The sequence below is a fragment of the Benincasa hispida genome, chromosome 5 (genome assembly GCF_027475165.1).
Source record: "Benincasa hispida cultivar pf3 chromosome 5, pf3_genome.v1.1, whole genome shotgun sequence".
NCBI lineage: Eukaryota > Viridiplantae > Streptophyta > Magnoliopsida > Cucurbitales > Cucurbitaceae > Benincasa > Benincasa hispida.
Genome location: NC_143482.1, coordinates 15,004,841 through 15,022,441, shown reverse-complemented (window position 1 = coordinate 15,022,441; position 17,601 = coordinate 15,004,841). Strand labels below are relative to the sequence as shown.

At 38.9% G+C, this 17,601-nt stretch overlaps 1 protein-coding gene across 2 annotated transcripts in view; it reads right to left on the bottom strand.

Annotated features, from left to right (window-relative positions):
• Positions 1–17,601, bottom strand: part of LOC120078006 (pleckstrin homology (PH) domain-containing protein) — a 137,456-nt gene that overhangs the window by 99,148 nt on the left and 20,707 nt on the right. The gene's annotated exons all lie outside the window — the stretch shown is intronic.

Sequence of the window (17,601 nt, the reverse complement as noted above, 5' to 3'; positions counted from 1 at the left end):
CAGTTCCTTATTTCCAAATCTCTTCCGAATCTCCTTGTTTCTAAATGGATCGGTTGCTGACCATTGGGACATTAGTTTGGCTGCTTGGTCAATCACCTTTCGTCAATTGCTTAAAGATGAGGAAATCATCTCTTTTCAAGATTTGCTTGGGGTCATTGCAACAAGGAAAGTTTTAGAATTTGTTGATAGCAAGGTATGGTCTATTTCAGCCTTGGGACTCTTTACGGTCAACTCACTTAGAACACACCTTTCCCACTCCTCCCCAATGGATAAAACTCTCTTCTCGGCCCTGTGGAAGACTTGCAGCCCAAGAAGAATTAACATTCTTGTCTGGATAATGCTTTGTGGTCAATTGAATGTAGCCTCGGTGTTGCAAAGCAAGCTGGCCGCCAGCTATATCTCTCCTTCAATATGCCCTTTGTGTCTAAATTGGTCAGAAGACTCCCTCCACCTTTTCTTTGTTTGTTCCTATTCAGCCTGGTGTTGGAATAAGTTGCTGTCCTTCTTCAACATTTCATGGGTTATGTGTAATGACTTTAAGGGCAACTTGCAGCAGCTTTTAGTTGGTATAAACCTTCACAAACCCAGCAATTTATTGTGGCTGAATGCAGTCAAGGCTCTGCTGGCTGATATTTGGTTTGAAAGAAATCAGAGGGTGTTCTATGATAAGGCGCTTGGATGTCAAGAGCAGTTCGAATCAGCCCGTCGGCTAGCTTCTTCTTGGTGTATCCTATCCAAGCACTTTAATGCCTACAGTTTGTCAGAATTCAATCTCAATTGGAGGGTGTTTGCCTCCCTCCCAAGTGATGGGTTTTAGTCTCTTCAGCATCAAGTGGTTTTCTTAGATTTTCATTGATTTTTCAGTATGTTTATTTAATTATTAGCCCGTTGTTTGTACCTTTTGGGGAGTGTAATGAAGCTATGCTTCTCCTTTAAGCTAGTCTTAGTTAATTTTTGGATATGATGAGGGCGATAAGGAGGTGTCAACCTAGTTGAGATGCCCAGGTGCGCTAGCTGATCCGTTTGGTATTCGGTTGTTATTTAGCTCATTGTATAATCCTCTTGTACTTTGGGCTTTTGCTCGATATTCTCTTAAATTAATGAATTGTTTCCTTTTCAAAAAAATGAAAAGAGGCTAATGCTCGAAATACAAAGAGATATAAAAAACAAGATAAAGCAAATTCATCGAAATATAACCCAACACTGTACCTGCTCAGAAAATGACCGATTTTTTGTATTTGGCACGAGTATAATGGGTTTTTCGTGAAAGACATAATTTACATAGAAAAGGTAATCCTTTCTCTCTCCCTTTTGCGTTGGTTTGAACCCAATTTGGTTGAGCTTTTGCATCTTCCCGGATCAATCCCTTTTTTTATAAAAAAAAAGATCGAAAGATTCAGAAGCCTTCGATTATCTAAGTTTAGATCTTCTTCTGGAAGGTTTTTTGAATGTGTTGTTTGGCCTACCACGGAATGAGGAATAAGCATTCGTGTTCCAGTTGGTTTTGACAAGGAAGGATGGTCTTTTAAAAAATGGTTTTATTTTTAATTTTGATGAAATGACGAACTTGAATTCCAATGCAGCAGCTGAGGTTGAACCAGTATATCAGTCATAGAGAATTGGGATGAAGAGAGCAATTAAGAATTATGTGGAGGTGTTAGTGGAAAAACAGAGTGACCTCTATTTTGGGAAAAATAAACTCAAGACACATAACTGTGAAAGGGGTTCACGAATAAGTTCTTTTTTTATAAGAGCTAAAATCATTTATCTTGGCTTTTGACACCATATTGTAGGGTGGATCTCGAAAGATATGAAAGATCTCCCTACAAGCCATACATACGACTTTCATCGAATACGACTTTTCACAAAATTTTAAACGTATCTACGAGATCGAGTGTGAAATTGTGTTTACTCACTTTAAATTGAGTATTCGTTCTACGAAATCTCGTTGATTTTGAACTTCATTTGCAAAGGAACCAAACATTTGACGGGTAAGTTGTCTTTATGCACGGCCCCAAAACTCCCGTGGTTTGCGAGAAGGAAAAAGGACTCATCCTTTGTTGAATCTAGCACAAAATGATAAAGAGAGAATTTGTCTATTGATGAACAACGGATTGACAGAACTCTTGGCATTGCTTTGTTTTTCTTTCCTTTCCTATCAGCGAATTTCAATCCTTATATTCGAAATTTTTTCGTTCTTACCAAACTGCTTGCAGAACCAAATCTTGTTCCAAGTGAGGCGGGCTAAGCTTCCATTTGATTCGATCTTGAATTATCTTCAACTCTTCTCGAGATTAGGTGTTTTTTGAGAAAAGGTATGATCCATTAATATCATGGTTGGAACGAACAGACCAGATCATGAGTGAAATGCTCGGACCTTTTATTGGGTTAAAAAAGATCATGCAGTGATTCACTTGAGAACGATGATTTATGGGTGATGTGAAGATTTATGCATAATGATCATAAGAAAACTGCAGTCCTGTTGGAAGATTGTTTCGAAACCCAAGTGCTGATCAATCCGCTCTTTGATGATAAAGCATTGAGTAAAGTTGTCGATGGAAATTTAGCCAATTTTATTGATTCTCCAAGGAAATGGACAGCTTTTGAGGATTCTCATTTGCATTTTGAAAAATGGAAAAGCAGAATATAGTCATTTGAGTTTGATAATGGAACATCGTGGTTGGACTTCAATTAACCGGTTGACCTTTCTGGTTTAAAGCAGGTTGTGGAAAAAGTCCAGAAGTGAATTAACTCAAAAACTTCCATCAGTTTTAAGGGATCCCGTTGAGTCTGTAAAGCTCCTTATTAGGAATATATTGGGATAATTTAGTGGAATATTAGTAGGGAGGATATAAGGGACATATGAGTAATTAGATAGTAAGTTTGTATGAATTTTAGTTATAAATAGAAGGAGCCAGAGTGGTAGGAGGGTGTGAAGAATTTGGTGGGAATTTCCTTCGGGGAATTTGGGAGAGACTAGCCCTCTCGAAAGGCTAGGATTTATCACGGTTCTATTCGTTATTTTTCTTATGTCCTTGTTGTTAATTTCCATTGTGATTTTCCCTAGAAGTATATAAATAAATCATTCTAGAGTCTTGCTCTATTTCTTGGGAATTGTCTTGTCGGGTATTTTACTGTTTACAGATTTAGATACCTAACAAATTGGTATCAGAGCCTGTTCATCCTGAAACATCAATTTTAGAAATGGATTGTGATCGGTCGAATGAGATACTGTTAGAGATACAGAGAGAGGTGAAAGCAGTGCAAGAAAAGCTCCTTCAATCTCTGCAAAGAGATAGAGAAAGAGAGGAGAAAAGACCAGTAGCCATTGAAGCGAAGAAAGAAAGCCTTATTCGAAAACTATATCGAGTTCGAAAAATGGTTGGAACACGTCGATCATACCTAAGACTGCCTCTGAGAAAGCAAGAGAGATCCAGTCGGCAAGGTAAGGAAGGGAGAAGGAAGGAAAATCCACCGGTGAATACTGAATCGAGAAGGCAACCAAGGAGCAGTGCTGGTGGAGAACGATTTCAAAACAACAAAAGAGGAGGTAAGGATCAGGGAATTTGGTGGAACAAAGTCGATAGAAAAATCACGAGGAAGACGAAGCGGAAGTTGAAGAGGAATAGAGGCAAGATAATAATAATGAACAGAAAGAATCGAGGGAGGCGGAGAAAGAACTCACCGATTACCGAGTGGTGCGGCAACGTGCAGAGAAGGAAGCTCAAACGGAATCAAATGAAAACGTGCAAAATGGATGTAAAAGGAATCGAAACAAACGGTGGTTGGAAAGGAAAGAAATATGGGAAAAGCCGTTTGGGAATCTGCAGGAGTGCGACAGCCACATTCAAAAGAGTTGGAAGGATGGCGGGTCTGTTAAAAGCAAGATCAAAGGAGAGTTTTCAACCATTCATGAAGAAATGTTGGTTAAGAAGCCATGAGGTCCGAGAGAAAAGAAGAGAAAAGTGCGGCGAAGACCAATATCGGAGGCAATGGTGTGGGTGGCCTGAGATGATGAATAAACAACGAGAAGCAAAGTTGCAAACGAAGGATTGGAGAAGACTGCGTGGACAGGTTCGAACAACGACTATCCAAGCTGTTGGATCCGAAAGCAAAGCAGACGACGGTCAGGGCCATCGACAAAGGGGAAGGGCTGGCAATGAGTGCAACCGAGTGGTTAATGGTAGAAGAAGTCGTGATGATGGAGGGAAGAGAGCAATTGCATGACAGATGGGGACCACTGACGTGTCAAAAGTTGATGGGAAAGGCAACTAAATTGAGAGGGAATGCCAACCATGACGTTATGGATTTGATGTGTTTGTATGATGGGGCGAGTGAGTTTGCAACCTGGGAGGGCCATGATTATATTCGGAAGGAAAGCGAAAAAGGAAATGGGCAATGGCAAATATGGGAAGGAAATGAAAAGTCTAGCCCTAATTCCATCCATGTGTCGATCATTTATGTGAAAGAGGGATGGGACTACGAGTCTTTCATTGATGGCACGAACAAGCTGTGGCTTAATGGACCAAATTTAAACAGGAATGTTAAGGCCCACCTTCTATCAAAAGTTGAAAATATATGGATTATTCAGGGACTTAAATGTGGGCTTCTGAATTTTAATGGGCTGTTAAAACCCAACCTGATTCAGGAGAACTCAAAGAATTTTGCTAAGGGAAGGGGCCTAGGGCTTGTTGGGCAAGATTAGTTAGAAGTTAAGAGTCTAACTGTAATCAGATTGGATGGGGCCCAATCCTTTGCTAAGTCAGAAAATGTGGTAGGAATTGAAGATGGGTTCCTAGATGGGGTTATTTGGTTTTAAATCCAGAACCCGACCCATTTTGGGCAACACCGAACCCGCAGGGAGGAACTAGCCTTAGCCGTACTACATTGTGCTTGGCTCACACGTTGTCAATCAGTGTCAATATCGAAGCACTTACTACTGATCATTGCCAAAAAGACTAGAGAAGATGATGAACAAGGAGGTGGGAAAAGAAAATTCAATTGGCAACGATGGAAATTGCAAAATGGGAAAGAAGAAAATTCTAAAGAAATCCAGGGTCCCAACGAAGAAAAAAATTGAAGATGGACGCCTTTCCAACCACCACTAGCGTTAAGGGGTTGTTGTTAGTGAACCTTGGGCAAGTGTTCCTCGAGGTAAGCATCGTGGTTGGTAATGTTAGTTTGTTGTTCGATGTCCAGCAAGTTATGGAAACAGCGGTGGAGATGTTGTGCGAGGGTGGAAAAGCATATGCACGAGCGGAGGTCGTCAGAATGTGGTTGGTGGAGAAGATGCAAGCACATCGGGAAGGCTTCACGAACGATGTGCTGAAATTTGCAGAGTAAGTTGGCCTACAATGGACAGAGAAGAAGACTTGGGGAAGAGGAAATATTTGTGAGGAAAAACAGGTTCATATGCACATGATGTGTCAGGTGGTGAGGTCAACAAGTTGGAAAAAATTGCAGAAACATACTGGATTAGTGATGAGCTGGGATTTCTTGAAGCCTACTGCTACCTATAAGAAACATAATGATTTATGGGCCCAACTTTTGAAGAGTTGTGCATATGGGGCAATCCAAAATAAAAGAGGTTGTTATATTCATCATCTGATATATGGGCAGTGGGCGTTACTCAAGGGAAGGCTGCTGTGTTGTTTTGGGCAGCAAGTTGATAGTGGGCCCAGCCCATTAGAGGAGAAGAATGCCAATGGAATTGGAGAAAGAAGAATGTGGAGTCATGGGCTGAATTCAAATGAAGAGTTGAAGCCAAAATTGTTTAACAAAATTGAAGACATTTCTTTCAAAGAGGCTGATGGTTTTGGGTTTACTGTTTTATTTCATGAAAGAGAGAGAGAGAGAGAGAGAGAGATGCCCAATTTTGTGTTTGTATTTTGAAGTACACCTTGAGGACAAGGTGTCTTCGAAGGGCAGTATTGTAAGGCTCCTTATTAGGAATATATTGAAATAATTTAGTGGAATATTAGTAGGGAGGATAGAAGGGGCATATGAATAATTAGATAGTAACTTTGTTATGAATTTTAGTTATAAATAGAAGGAGTGGGAGTGGAAGGAGGGTGTGAAGAATTTGGTGGGAATTTCCTTTCAGGAATTTGGGAGAGACTAGCCCTCTCGAAAGGTTAGGATTTATCACGGTTCTATTGGTTATTTTTCTTACGTCCTTGTTGGTAATTTCCATTGTGATTTTCCCTAGACGTATATAAATAAATCATTTTAGAGCCTTGCTCTATTTCTTGGGAATTGTCTTGTTGGGTATTTTACTGTTTACAGATTTGGATACCTAACAGAGTCACTCAGAAATTTGGATACACCTCGAGAACTCAATTTTAAGCAGTTTAGGTCGTTACAAGTGGAAAAGCAAGGGAGTTTGATAACTGAACTTCTTCCCTCCAAGACTTGTTCGGTTGATGATGAAAACGTGGCACCAGATTCGTCTTTGCAAACAACTTATGGCATGAATGAGGAAGTCAATGTCTAAGAGGAAGCTTTTAATAAGGAAGCAAATGGGATATTAAAGTAAGAGAGTCTGTTTGAAGAAGAAAATCTAGCAGCCTTGTTTTCTACCATTAATAAAATTTAGATACTTACAAGAGATCGTCTTCCCTTCATACAAACGTTCAAGAATGTTTTAATCAGTAGGGTTCTTCCTTGAAGCCCTCAAGTATCTTAAGTAACTCGATTGAACGGTTTATAAAACTCATTCAATCCATTTCAATTGGAAAAAGCCACTTCCAGTAGCATCTGAACTTTAAGAGCGTAAATTTAATAATCAATAGGGTTCTTCCTTGAAGCCCTCAAGTATCTCAAGTAACTCAACTGGATGGTTTATAAAACCCATTCATTCTGTTTCAGTTGAAAAAAGCCACTTCCACTAGCATCTAAACTTTCAGAGCGTAAATTTGATGAGTTAGAAGAAGACTGAGTTCGCCTTTCGGTGTCATCTACCCTTCAACACGCCTCTCACATAATCAATACTAAGTAGTCTCAAAAGTCAAAGGTTATCAAACCATCTGTTCTTACACTCCTTGGTTCAAATATCCAGTTTATCAAAGGCAATATAAATAATACTACAGCAACGAACAAGTATTTAGATATTGATCCATATGAGGAATTGATTGTCAGTGTTAATAGTGAAGAATTAGAGTCAGATTCTCCAAAACAAAGAATCCATAGCTCTTTTCAGAAGATTTATATGGAAAGGCTTCTGAAAATTTATATATAAACTGCTGCCCACTGCTCCTTGAATTGTAGAGCTGAACATTTGCCTTTTACTTATCTTGGTTTGCCCTTGGGGGTACCCTAAACAATTCTCTTTTTGGCAGTCAATGATCAATAAGATTCACACAAAACTTGACAAATGGAGAAGGTTCAATCTATCTAGAGGAGGGGGAGCCACTTTATGTAAGTTCGTTCTATCCAACCTTCCTACATACTATATGTCTTTATTTTTAATGCCTGAAAAAGTCATCTCAATTTTGGAGAGAATCATGAGGAACTTTTTCTAGGAAGGACACCAAAGAAATAAGTTTAAATCATTTGGTGAAATGGAATTTGGTCACTCAGCCCCAAGTTGATGAGGGTCTCGGATTTGGAGGCCTAAGAGCAAAGAATTTAGCTCTTTTAGCTAAACGGGCCTGAAGGTACCTTGATGAAGAAATTTTTTTCTGATGTCAGGTTGTTTGAAGCATTTATGGGAAGGACTCCTATAATTGCACACGACGGGGAAAAATGGTAACTTGAGAAGCCATTAGATTAGTATTTCTAGAAATTGGCTGAAAGTAGATACTTTAGCTACATTTACACTCGGAAATGGCAACAGAATTGCTTTCTGTTTAGATCTATGGGATGGTTCAGTGCCTCTGAGTAGTTGCTATCCAAGATTATATAGGATTGCTTTGTTCCATAAGGGATAAATGGCTGATCATTGGGATGAGAATTCCTCTTCATGGTCTATTATATTCCGAAGATTGCTAAGCCAAGAAGCATATATCTTTATCTGCATCACAGCTCCTCTGGTTTGTAGAGAACATTTCTGCCCTCTTGAAACTCCCAACCTCCAGTTTCTTTGTAAAAAGTGGTCAAGACACTTCTGGCATAACAAAGCTATCAAAAATTCGTGTTTCTTCAAAGTGGCTGTTAAGGTGCGTTGTTTGGCCTAAGACTAGAGGAAGATTCTTCATACATGTTCCATCAGATATCCTTAATTCAGCTGAAACCGCTCTACTAAAGTTGGAAAAGGGGACTCTGGAAGATTTACTAGAACAACCTGGAATTTGGCAAAGAATAGGACATCTACACCTGAAATTCGAAAGATGGAACAAATCTCTTCACAGCCGACCAAGATCAATAAAAGGATATGGAGGGTGGATATCCATTAAAAACCTGCCTTTGAATTATTGGTGCAAGTAAACCTTTGAAGCAATAGGTGCCTACTTTGGAGGTCTGGAAGCCATTGCAATTGAAACAATAAACCTACTCAATGTGGCTGAAGCTAAGATTCAAGTTAAGAAGAACCTTTGTGGTTTTCTGCCAGCAACCATAGAAATATCAGAGGAAAACAAGGGAAGTATTTTTCTACACTACGGTGATATAGAGTTCTTGGATCCTCCAAGCAAAGTTAAGAGGGTACTTAATGAAAACAATTTCTCCAATCCGGTTGACTTAGCTCGCTTCAACCAAGTCAAGATTGATGAAAGGGTAAACCATTTAAGTAAGGTTGAAGACTGGTCTTTTCTTGAAACAGTAATAAATCACTCGAATTTTGCAAGAAATCCCCTTTTTTCAAAGGTTTTGATGGATCATTTGGAAGCAAATAATAACAGTTCACCGGAAAAGTTGGTTCAGGAGGCTTGTGTGCCGGAAGAAATTGGAGTCAACTTGTCGGAAAAAATGGCCGGCCAAACAAATGCCACTCTTTTCGGAGATCCTAACCGGTTAGGTGTGAACAGGTGGAGAGAGAAGGCAGAGAAGTCATTAAAAAGAGAGAAGGAATGAGTCTTTAATGAGGAGTGAGGCAATAGAAACTCAAAATTTTCCCATGGGAAGTCCAACAGTCACTCCTTCGATTATTCCAACAGTCGTCCCTTTGTTTACCACTAAAAACACCTCATTTAAAAGCCCTCTTAAAGTCCATATTCCAAAGAAAATCCAAAAGCCTGAAACAGCATTGACCGGCGGTTCAAATTTCTTGGAAGGACAGGAATTTGATTCGTCTGACACAGACCTTTCACCTTCAGATCTATCTGGCCCCACTGTGACAAAATCACCAGCATTCTGTAAGGAAGACCAACCACTCTGCATGAAAGTAAATCCCAGCTCGATAGTAAAGAAGACTTCATTTGGAAAGCCGAGGAAGTCGAAGCATCACTCTCAAATAAAAGAAACAGTTTGTTCAGATGATGCCGAAGAGGCACCTGCCTTAAAGACAAAAGAAAAAGAGCCTCCCCCTAATCAGTTTACCTCCTCGGAAGTTGAAAAGTCCTTGAAGATTTTGGAAGCTTTGGAAGCTGAATCAGGTGCATACTATAGTCGAAGTTCACACCTCCTCCAACCATTTCCCAAATACTTCGCAAGAAGAAGAAGTTCCACTATTAAATCATGTTCTTTAATTGCAAATTCAGATCTGTTGGAAGATTGTTGCGCCAGGGTACAAATCCCTCTTGACAAGTCAGAAAGGTCAGTGACTCCTCTCCCTTTTCCTCCTTCAATCACTCCTCAATTGGGCAAAAACTTAGATCCTTCTTTCTCATCTGTGCAAGGATCTCTTTTCTCTGAATCAAGAAGACTATCACAAGACTTTGATGAAGTCTCAATAGTCAGTGTCAGCAGTGAAGATTTAGACTTTGAGGACCATAATATCAAAATCAAGGGTAATGAAGACCAAGACGATGTTGTATTAAACCCGAATCTTCTTTTCCAAAATGAAGAGTTACAGGAGTCGGAAGTTTTAGTCCCTCCAACCCTTTCCGACTTACCTCAGGAACTCAATTCAATTTTTGGAAATTTGTGATATTGTCCTGTCATAGTCAGGATTGATTACTGCCTTTTCTGCTTATGTTCTGATACAAAAATCGTAAATGAAGATCATCTCATGGAATATTAGAGGCCTTGGCGATAAAACAAAAAGATTGGTTATAAAGAAACTCCTGAGAAAAATAAACCCGGATGTTGTTCTACTTCAAAAAAAAAAAAAAGGACAGCTTCGACCTTCCATTCATAAAAAGTATATGGAGTTCAAAGGAGGTGGGTTGGGCATTTGTGGAAGCACAAGGCAGATCAGGAGGCATCCTATCTTTGTGGGATGAAAGCAAGATTTCAGTTTTGGAGGTCATAAGGCAGAATTCTCACTAACACTAAAATGCAGCACCATTTGTAAGAAAGTATGTTGGATATCAAATGTTTATGGCCCAAACAACCACAGGGAAAGAAGAAATTTGTGGGTGGAATTAACCTCATTAGCAGAAAGATGTGAAGATGTTTGGTGTATTGGTGGGGATTTTAACTGTATCCGAAGAAGACAAGAAAGATTTCCAATGGGAAGAGCAACTAGAGAAATCAGACAATTTAACAACTTCATTATAAATGCAAATCTACTTGAAATTCCTATGTCAAATGGAAGATTCTCTTGGTCACGAGAAGGAGAAATAGTCTCAAGGTCGCTCATTGACATATTCTTCATCACAAGTAATTGGGATGATCTTTTTGAAAACTCAAGAGTTTCAAGGCAAGCTAGACCAATTTCTGACCACTTTCCTCTTTTGTTTGAAGCTGGAGTTATCGAATGGAGTCCCTCCCCTTTTAGATTTGGTAATAGTTGGCTACTTAATAAGGATTGCTGCAGAATTATTGAAAGATCTTTAAGTCTGGAAATTCAGCAAGGGTGGGCTGGTTTTGTGTTCTCAATCAGATTAAGAAGGCTGAAACAAGCCCTTAAAGGATGGTATTTGGAGAAAACCAAATAGCAGAAAGGTAATGAAGAGGCATTATTAGAAGAATTACGAAGAAGAGATATGATAATGGAGTGTCAAGAAGAACCTTCTCTAGAGGAAGATATAAGAATCTCCCTAAAAGCAGACTTAATTTCCCTTTACCAAACAGAGGAAAGAGATCTTATTCAAAAGAGTAAACTGAATTGGTACAATTGGGGGATGAGAATACAGCCTTTTTCCACCGTTTCTTTGCAGCCAAGAAAAGGAAAATCTTAATAACAGAGTTAATCAATGATCAAGGGGAAGTTACAAAGAGAGAAATTTCCAAACTTAAGAAGAAAAAGGGTTGGATTTTAAAGCTTGACCTTGAAAAGGCTTTTGATAGAGTGGATTGGGATTTTCTTGAAAAAACCCTTAATGAGAGGAATTTCCATCCCAAGTGGGCCTCTGGGATTTTGGGTTGTATCTCTAATCCAATGTTCTCCATCTTCATTAATGGAAGACCAAGAGGAAGAATTAAAGCTACAAGGGGAATTAGACAAGGTGACCCCCTCTCTCCCTTCCTTTTCCTTTTGGTTAGTGATTTGCTTAGTGTTTTGGTTGACAGAATCCGAGAAAAAGCTTTGTTTGAAGGCTTTGTGGTTTGGAAAAATAAGGTTCAACTCTCCATTCTTCAGTTTGCTGATGATACTCTACTATTTTGTAAGTACGACGATGACATGCTAGACAATCTTAAAAAATCCATTACTTTGTTTGAATGGTGCTCCGGGCATAAAGTTAATTGGGAAAAATCTGCCATTTGTGGGGTAAATATTGAAGATTCAAAGTTGAGGGCAGTAGCTTCAAGGCTGAATTGTCAACTAGTTCACCTTCCTTTCTTATATTTGGGCCTCCCTCTTGGGGGGCATCCAAAGAAATTGGCTTTTTGGCAGCCGGTCATTGATAAAGTACACAAAAAACTTGACAAGTGGAGAAGATACAACTTATCAAGAGGTGAAAGAGCTACCTTGTGCAATTCAGTCCTTTACAACCTCCCAACCTACTACATGTCCTCTTTTTTGATGTCTAAAAAAGTGATTTCAGCCATAGAATGGATCATCAGAAACTTCTTTTGGGAAGGCTATAAAGGGGGTAAGGTAAATCATTTAGCAAAGTGGGAGCTAGTCTCTAAAAAACAAGCAGATGGGGGGCTCGGGCTTGGAGGCTTGAAAGCTAAAAACTTGGCTCTACTAGCCAAATGGGGTTGGAGATATGTGAAAGAGCAACCCTCCCTATGGAGTCAAGTTATTACAAGTATCCATGGTAGCAGCCAATTTGATTGGCACACTTCTGGCAAGGTTCATTGCAGTCTTCGAAGCCCTTGGATAAGTATTTCAAGATCTTGATTGAATGTTGAGAATTTGGCAGCTTTTAATTTGGGAAATGGAACAAGAATTGCATTTTGGCAAGACCCTTGGCTGGATTCTTCTCATCTAAAAGACAGATTCCCTTCCCGTTTTGGCTTAACTACATATCCCAACAGTTCAGTATCACACTTTTGGGATTCTCACACCTCTTCATGGACACTCAACTTCAGAAGAGCCCTAAAAGAAGATGAGATTCTAGAGTTCCAATCCTTACTAGCATTGTTGGTTAAGCAAAAATTAATCAATAGGGAAGACACTCGTCTTTGGTCCCAATGGCTCTTTCTCAGTTAAATCACTGGTTAATCACCTTTCTTTGACCCCTCCAATTTCAGCCAGTCTTCAAAAGGGTCTTTGGAAGACCAACAGCCCTAGGCGAGTTAATATCACAGTTTGGATAATGCTTTTTGGAACCCTAAATTGTTCCTCGGAGCTGCAACGAAAGTTGCCCTGCTACTTTATCTCCCCCAATTGGTGTTTCCTTTGTAAATCAGCTGAAGAAGACCTTCAACACCTATTCTTTGACTGCTGTTTTGCCTTCAATTGCTGGAAAGATTTCCTTAATTGCTTCAACCTCTTGGGTCTTCGATAATTCATTTAGAAGCAATGTGCAACAACTACTTTCTGCTAAAGAAATACTCCAATTTACTATGGATTAATGGGGTGAAAGCAGTGCTGGTTGAAATCTGGTTTGATAGAAACCAAAGAGTGTTCAATGGGAAGGAAACTCCTTGGTTTGCTCGTTTTGAGACGGCAAAACTCAACGCTTCTCTTTGGTGCTCGCTTTCTAAATGTTTTGAAGCCTATTCTTTGCATGACATAAGCTTAAATTGGCAGGCGTTCTTACAATTGGAAGCTTAGTTGAAGTTCCGATGGAAGTGGCAGCAACTTATCTTTCCTTTGTATTCTCAACTGATTTAATTTCCTTGATGTATTTTAGCTCTTTGCAGCATAGTTCTTTGCAACTTCAGTTTGTGAAGCTTTTCCTTGTCTTTTCTCATTAGTATTTTCTTTTTCTAGCCTCTAATGGCTCTTCATTTTTGTTGGATGTGATGAGGGTGCTATGGGGGTGTCAACCTAGTTGAGATGTCCAAGTGCACCTACTGATCCTTTGGTTTCTTGCTTGGTTCTTTGTATTTGCCTTTATTTACAAGTACTCATATCTTGTACTAAATCTTATTGATTAATAAAGGTTGTTTCCTTTTCAAAAAAAAATATTCCGAAGATTGCTAAAGGATGATGAAATCATTGAATTTCAGAATTTGATTGGGCAAATTTCAGACATAAGGGTATCTAAAAACTATGTTAGGAGGGTTTAGTCATTAGAAGCATCTGGTAAGTTCTCCATCAAATCACTTTCAGCACATTTTTCACCTTCATCCCCTTTTGATAAATTGTTATTTAAGGCTTTATGGAAGTCAAAGAGCCCTCAGAGAGTTAACATTCTAATATGGATCATGATTTTTGGGCATTTAAACTGCTCCTCGGTAATGCAAAGGAAGCTTCCATCCCAGTATTTGTCCCCATCTATCTGTCCTCTTTGTGAAGCAGAAGGTGAAGACTTGCTGCTTCTGTTTTTTCGCTGCTCCTATGCTATGCAGTGCTTTTGGAGATTATTTTTTTCCTCCAAAGTTAACGGTTATTTGCTGATGGCTTTAGAGACATTGTTCATCAAATTCTAATTGGGCTAATGCAGTTAAGGCATTACTTGCTGAAATCAAAGGGTATTTCATGATAAACAACTTGGGTGGATCGACCAGCTTGAAGTGGCTCCCTTGAATGCTTCATCTTGGTGCACACTTTCCAAGCCTTTTAAAGACTTCTCAATTCAAGATTTAATATTAAATTGGCATGCTTTTATTTACAGATTAGTTTTGCATTTGTACTGTAATATTGGTGTTCTATCATTGTTGGGCTTTTTTTAGAAAGGTTACATGCAACTCCTATCATTGTTGGACTGTTTCGTTATTTTTATTTATTATTGGTTCATTTGTGTTAGAATTTTTGGATATGATGAAGATGCTAAGGGGTGTCAATCTAGTTGAGATTCTTGGGTGCATTTACTGATCCATCTCTTGTTCTAAATATATCTTTTTGTACTTTGAGCAATAGTCTCATTTCATAATATTAATGAAAAGGCTTGTTTTCTTTTCAAAAAAAAAAATATATATATACATATATATATATATAAAACCGGCTGTCACGGGGTTATAGTAAATTTAATATTTTGTAGGCAGTAAAGGTCTGGTTCCAAGATGAAGCACTTCCATTGCCACAATTAGCCTGTAAGTGTTGGTCCAACCAGAAAGTAGAATTTGCAGGCTGAAGGTGTTGAGCCCTATTATTTCCAAGAGTTGAATGTTGTGGTTTTTCGCAACACCATGGAACTAAAAAGTTGTCATATCTCAGATCATTATTTTTGTATGTGGAAGGACAAGAATGGCTTCTGTCTGGAAGATTTGAAGCGTGGTCAAAAATCCTTCCTCTCTTCAGAAGCAGCACGATGGTTGGTTGTTAGCTTAGGGAGACTTTTGAATGGGCCAACCTTCGAATTTTTCCTCCTTCAGGAAAGAGTGGATCAGGGCTTCATCCGGCTAGCTAAGTTTCAAAGCAAGAAGCAATGGTTCATTGAATGCGCAGTCTGGCCTTCATCAGGAGGCAGAACAAATGTTCATATCCCTTACGGCGATGGTGTGACAGGGTGGCATGAGTTCAAGGAAATGGTGAGATAATCTATTTCAGTCCCTCCATCTTCTGGAAGCAGACCAGTTAATCTTCAAGCATCTTCAATAAAAAGCTTCTCAGATGTAGTGAAAGGTAAAAATCCCTCCATTGATTCATTACCAGATCAGTCTAATCAAACATCCTTCAGTCCGCATCTCCAGTCCCCTGCCCTAAGCAAGAAGAAACTGAGTAAGCCCTGCTTCTGGGTTAAAAAGGATTCTGATGTCCTCCAAGAAGACTTCCATAATCTATGGTTAGTAGAAAGGCTTTTTGTCCATAATGAATGGAAGGAATTAGCAAGTGTGTTGAGAGGCTCCTTCAACTCCAATTCATTTTAAATCCCCTGCACGCAGATATGGCTCTAATCAGAATTGAACAAGGTGACCTTAGTGAATTGATTGAGCCTACTGAACAGTGGCAACAAGTTGGCCCTTTTCACCTTCGTTTTGAAAAATGGAATCCGAAGAAGCATGGAAGGCCAACAGTTATAAAAGGCTTTGGGGCTGATTGAGCATCAAAAACCTTCCTCTGAGTTTTTGGTGCAGAGGTACTTTTGAAGCCATTGGTGCTTACTTTGGTGGTCTGGAATGTATAGTTGCTGAGACCCTCAATCTCATTAATGTTCAAGAAGCCAAAATCAGAGTTAAAAGGAATTTATGTGGTTTCATCCCCGCGACTATAGAAGTTAAACATGAAAGCCTTTGTTGTATTTACTTAAATTTTGGGGATATAAAGTGCTCGGATCCCCTGCTATTAACTCCAGTGAAGTTTCTATTGATGAGTTCTCAAATCCATTAGATATTTTACGTTTAAATCAAGTTTTGAAGGATGAAGGGGTCGATTCACTGGCCCTACATTCAGATTGGTCCTTTTTAGCCTCTTACCTATCGGTTCCAAGCTACTCGAGGAACCCCAATACTCCAACGGAAAAGTTTCAACAGTCGAATGCCAAGCCAGCGAGTTCTTTCCGGCCAAACAGAGCAGACGAAGGGGAAAGGTCACAAGATGACAGTTGGAAAGGAAGGGGAAAGGTCACAAATAAAAATGAAGATTTGTCTTTAATGATGAGAAAGAAGATTTCAGCCGTTCAACTATTAAACAAAGTTGTCCCCTGCAATTCATTTAATAAAGAGGAAGAAGAGGAAAAGTCACAACCCCTCACCAGCCCTTCAGCTGATTTATCTTCCCCCCAAATTGTTTTAAACACGTCAGAAAAGCAGCAGGTATGCCAAGGAATAACTTTAAACGAACCAGTTTTTCTATCCCCCAATAAATCAGGGGCATTCGAAAAGTCTAATAAAGAAGGACAGGTCAGCAGTGTTGTTATTTCAGCCTCCGATTTTATTACCAGCCATGCTGGAAGTCCCTCAGGCTGCCATTCTCCAGTGCAAAACCACTCAATAAACAGAACTAGCAAACTTGCAGCACTAAAGAATATAATCCAAAACTTCCTCCACCTTCCGACAAAGGAAACAGCAAAACGGCCCAACGAGTTAGGGAAGCTTCTTGGTGATGATGCATCGCACTTGCACGGTCATGTAAAACTTGCCAGATAAAGAATCTCACTTTTCAAGGGCATGCTGGCAGAAGCTTATTGACATTTTCAATCTTCAATGGGCATTTGGTGCCTCCTTCAAAGATAATGTTGTTCAAATACTGGGTAGCCCTAAGTTGAAAAAGTAAACCTGTTCAAATATTGGGTGGCCCTAAGTTGAAAAAGAGAACCTATATACTATGGATAAATGCAGTAAAGGCTTTACTTGCTGGAATTTGGTTCAAAAGTAACCAAAGAGTTTTTCATGATAAATCCTTATCGTGGATAAATCGTTTTGAAGCTACCAGACTTGATCCATCCACCTAGATCTCTCTTTCTAAGGCATCTTCAAGCTTCCCGGTGCAAGACATTTGTCTCAATTGGAGAGCTTTTACTTCCCTAGATTAGAGGCTACTTTATTTCTTGGTTTGAAGAGATTACTATTGTATTATTTCCTCTTTATGTTAAACTTTATTATCTTCATCTTGTACCTTATGGGATATGATGAGGGCACTAGGGTAGTGTCAACCTTGTTGAGATGGTCGGGTGCGCCTATTGATCCCCTTATCTTGTCTTATATTTTGCTTTATTATGTATCCTTGTATTCAATCTTTTCATTATATCTATGAAAATTTTGTTGTTTCCTTTTCAAAAATATATCCTTTTATAATGCCCATTCTAATGATTGACCACACATTAGCAACACAAAATATTTACTCAACCAGAGAAAAAGAAAACCAGTCACCTGGTGTTTCTCTACATTCAACCATCTTTAGAAAGGTTACATGCAACTCAAATAAAAGTTCGATTAAAACACCATTTCTATTTAAACATACTACATATCACCTAACTCAAATAAGAACTGCATCTTAAATGTCTAAAATATATAAAAATAATACGTTTATTATAAATAAATAAATAATTAAAAAAAAAAAAAAAAAAAAAAAAAAAAAAAAAAGCTTATTTTCCCATGCTTCTTCTATCATAAGAGAAGATT